General features: G+C 43.5%; 1 protein-coding gene across 1 annotated transcript in view; it reads right to left on the reverse strand.

Annotated features, from left to right (window-relative positions):
• Window positions 1–5000, reverse strand: part of tanc2b (tetratricopeptide repeat, ankyrin repeat and coiled-coil containing 2b) — a gene marked incomplete at its 5' end in the record, with an annotated part of 96144 nt that overhangs the window by 64327 nt on the left and 26817 nt on the right. The gene's annotated exons all lie outside the window — the stretch shown is intronic.

Here is a 5000-nt window from a genome sequence, read left to right on the forward strand (position 1 = left end):
CAACTATATCATGATTATGGATTCCACATGAAAATTCAACAATTGAGTAAGTGATTTCCCACAGATCTTAAATGACAGCTCACCCTCGGAGCCCATCAGTCTCTCTCTGTGTTCTCTTAGCCATAAAATCAGCCTGCGCTCTTTCTGTAGAGCTGCTGCGTGACGACATACCGACAGACACAGACTATATCACCAGCTCACAGAGAGACACGGAGAGATACAACAGCTACGACTGTCAAGAAGACACACCGCTAAACCTGCTGAAAGACTGGAGAGTTTCATTCTGAGGTAGGTGGATGGATGGATGGATGGATGGATGGATGGATGGATGGATGGATGGATGGATGGATGGATGGATGGATGGATGGATGGATGGATGGATGGATGGATGGATGGATGGATGGATGGATGGATGGATGGATGGATGGATGGATGGATGGATGGATGGATGGATGGATGGATGGATGGATGGATGGATGGATGGATGGATGGATGGATAGATAGATAGATATTCTATAATAAATAATAAATGTCTGAACAGCCAATCAGCATGATTTCTGAAGATCATGTGACACTGAAGACTGGAGTAATGATGCTGAAAATACAGCTTTGATCACAGAAATAAATTACAGTTTAACACATATTCACACAGAAAACAGTTATTTTAAATAGTAAAAATATTTCACAATATTACTGCTTTTGCTGTTTTGGATCAAATAAATGCAGGCTTGGTGAGCAGAAGAGAAAAACATTAAAAATCTTACTGTTCAAAAAAGTTTAACTGGTAGTGTACATTAGTGTGATAAAACAATAATCCATGAGATATATTTACTACCATGGTAAAGTCACTGTAACACACAAGTTTGTGTGGCTTATTGCTTTTATAAAATGTGCCAATATGCCAAAACACAATACTGTTAAACAAAAGTTACATCTATTTCATTATTACACTAATGTTACATTATTACATAATGTGCATCACTTTTGTGTTTAAAATCATTTACAACAGTTTTCAAACGCAGGAAGTTAAACAATTGATTCTGATTCTGAATGTTAAATCTGAGTCCTGAAGCAAAAGCAGTTGTGATTGATCGCCCTGAGCCAAGTTTAGTCAAGCCAACAAAACACAACGAGAGAAGAGTTTAACATTCTCATGCTCATTCACAGAAACACAGGAGAAACTGAGACGGACTGAAAGATGTGGATAAGAAACAACAAACCACAACACACCTGTTCCCTGACACGCCATTCCTTTAACACAACACACATGAGTCCAGCGTCCGGCGCACAGGCAGTGTATGAACGTGTGTGTGTGTGTGTGTGTGTGTGTGTGAGAGAGAGAGAGAGAGAGCGAACAGTGTGTGTGTGTGTGAGAGAGAGAGAGAGAGAGAGAGAGCGAACAGTGTGTGTGTGTGTGTGTGTGTGTGTGCTGGGTGTGTTCTTAATGAGTCTTCAGTCAAACATTCAGCTGTTTTGGGAAGGTCAGGGTGGACTGTCCTGCCCCACAAAACAATACAGCATTGAATAAAGATCAGAACACAACACAGCTAATGAGAGGACAGCTGGAGCGCTCCAGTCTGCGCTGAAGATCAGATGGGTCTCATGTTGCTGTATTACATCAAATTGTATGTGTATATTTGTATATTGCTTGTATTGTGTATGAGAAATTCCTTGTAAAATTCCTTGCATGAAATTAAAGTGGATGCAAATGAGACAACGCTAAAAGTTTAACATACAATATTCAGTACACTTCTCCATATTGTGTATAAAAAGACTTAAAATGGTGATTTATTTTATTGAAAGGAACTATCATTTAAACCAAACATCCTTTCCAAATGTTACATTCAAGAAATAAAATGCAGTACTTACACTGTAATTAAAATAAGGCACGTTTTCCTTACTATTACTATTTATTTTACCATTAATATTTAATAATTGTTGTATCATACTTTTTATCATTACTTTTTGGTAGCTATATTATTATTATTATTATTACTACTATTTGTCAAGAAACAGAAGAAAGGATGATATAATATAACATTCTGTAGTAATAAAAAACAGCAATTATTTGAACAAATATTGCATAACATACAGTAAAAATGTAGTTTAAATAATAACCAATGCACGTTTTTACTATTATTATGTATTTTATTACTACTAATTTACCATTAATATTTAATAAATATGTATTATTTAGCTTTTTTGCAATGTGTTGGTAGTATTTAAATTGTTATTATTATAACTGTTTTCCATTGAAACGGATGTTATTTAGTAATCTGGCCAATTTAACAATCTGTAGTAGCAAACAACAACTACCTTTATTTAAATATACGTTTTTAACAAATATTACAGTAAGAATAGAGCTATAAAACTAATGTGATATAGATCAGATAATTGTGTTTCACAAGAATTTAATGATAACTTCCGAGCTCACAGTGAAATATCCGACAGGCTTTGAGCTTCCAATAGACTGAGATGTTTTTCTCAGGAATCACAAACAGGTCGACTTGCATTGCTTTTACAAGTAACCCATCATTTTCCCTGTCTGTTGTTCTCACACACCGTGAGAGTGAAATTCCCCTTCATGCACAACGACAACAACACACACGAACCAGACCGACGGCTTTCCTCAATCAGCCCATAGCAATAACGCATATGCATGATCTGATACCATCTCCAAAGCTTGAGCAGCTGACCCCGAGTCAACATCAAACAGGCGTCTCAACATGTTTAGAGTCACACCCTCCACAAGCCTGTCATATATTAACACTCCACAACACACCGCTTTCAATCCATTCCAGCTCCTACAGCGGATAAAAATACCACCGACTGCATTCTCAAACACAAATCTGTATGGAAAGAACTGTAGCATTTTTGCTCTGTTTTCCCTAAAAGTGAAAGAGCACTTACTGTATCATACAGTCAGAAAACACTGGAAACTTCACACACACAGTACTGTAATGAACCGGTCAGACCTGACTGACAGACAGCAGCCCGAGTCTCTGGATCTGCTGCTTATATAAAACCCAGTGCTTGTGTTTTGTGTGTGTGTGCGTAGGTTTTAGTGCATGTTTGTGTTTGTGCGCAGGTTTCAGTGAGAATGTCAGAGCTGGAAATGCATCTATACATAGACGGTCACAGCACCCACGCGCCGAGCTGCTATCTATAGGAGCAAACGCTCTCTGTGACGAACATCTGAGAAATTTCTCCTCAGGTGAGATTATTCACTACGAGTGCATCGTGATATTTGATTATGTTCATTAAACACCTCTGTATTTCCACATCAGATGGCTTCAAAGATGCTCTGTTTCAGAGAGAGGAGCCGTGGTTTCATCCAAACAGCCTCTGTTGCCAAGGAGATTCAAAACGACTCATAAAATACAGTAACATTGTAGTTACTGTTTGTCAAGGAACAGAGTGTAACATATCTGTTTTTGTTTAGTTTCCTTTCTACCCATATTTGGTTCTTCCTGTTTTAGTTCGTGTCCTAGTTCTGTTAATTAATTATCGTCATCACCTGTGTTCTATTAATTACCTTGTTTTCTCGTTTGTTCCTCTCCTTTATAAGTCCTCAGTTTTGCCCTTATGTTTTGTCTGATCTTAAGTTAACATATTGTCTTAAGTGTGTTGAAACTGTTTATTAAAAGATTCCTTTTTGTTTATACTTTCGTCGAGCGCCTTTTCTGTCTACAACCACTGCACATTACAGAAGATCAGACCGCCACAGAGGGAGATGGAGTTTATCAACCGCTTCATCTCATTAATTCAGCAGAACCCCTCTTTCTATGGGTATGTTGAGGAGTTCTGCAAGCTCGCAGCGGCAGTGGACCTGCACGATGAAGCCATCCTCCACCTGTTCCGGCTCGGGGCCAGTTACTTCTATCCCATGGACCTCCCAGACACTACAGGATTATGTTGGAGAATGGGGATTTTCTGGGAAGTGTCCGGGCCCGAGTCGGAACTAATCCGCCGTCCGCTGCGAGGATGATCCCGCCGCCCGCGGCGATGAGGAAACCACCGCAACCGGTGATGAACATTGCGCCATTGACGGCGATGATGGTCCCACCATCCAGGACGGCGATGATGGTCCCGTTCAGCCCACCTGAGTTCCCGCTGGTCTCTCTCAGCTCTCCTTCGTCTCCGCTGGCCCCGCCCAGCTCTCCTTCGTCTCCGCTGGTTCCGTCCAGCTCCGCGCTACAAAAGCGCCCCTCTGAATCCGCGCTTTCAGAGTGCCCCCGAGAATCCAGTTCTCAATTCACGGCCAGGAGTGCCTATCCCGATCCCCGAGAATCCCGTTCTCTGACCTCGGCCAGGAGTGCCGATCCCGAATCCAGTTCATCAGTCACGGCCAGGAGTGCCGATCCCGAATCCCGAGAATCCAGTTCTCTGACCACGGCCAGGAGTGCCGATCCCGAATCCAGTTCCCAGACTACGGCCAGGAGTGCCGATCCCGAATCCCGAGAATCCAGTTCTCAAGCCTCGGCCAGGTGCGCCGATCCCGAATCCCGAGAATCCCGTTCTCTGACCACGGCCAGGAGTGCCGATGCCGAATCCAGTTCTCCAGTCACGGCCAGGAGTGCCGATCCCAAATCCTGAGAATCCAGTTCTCTTACCACGGCCAGGAGTGCCGATCCCGAATCCAGTTCCCAGACTACGGCCAGGAGTGCCGATCCCGAACCCCGAGAATCCAGTTCTCCAGTCACGGCCAGGAGTGCCGATCCCGAATCCCGAGAACCCAGTTCTCTGACCACGGCCAGGAGTGCCGATCCCGAATCCAGTTCCCAGTCTACGGCCAGGAGTGCCGATCCTGAATCCCCTGTGTCTGCGCTGTCCGTGCGCCCCTTTGAATCCGTGCTGCAAGAGCGCCCCCAAGTGTCCGCGCTGCAAGAGCGCCCTCCTACGTCTCCGCTGGTCCCGTCCAGCTCTCCTTCGTCTCCGCTGGTTCTATCCAGCTTCGCGCCTCCCGTGCGCCCTCAAGAGTGCGCGCTGCAAGAGCGCCC

Source organism: Barbus barbus (assembly GCF_936440315.1).
Source record: "Barbus barbus genome assembly, chromosome: 32".
Lineage (NCBI taxonomy): Eukaryota > Metazoa > Chordata > Actinopteri > Cypriniformes > Cyprinidae > Barbus > Barbus barbus.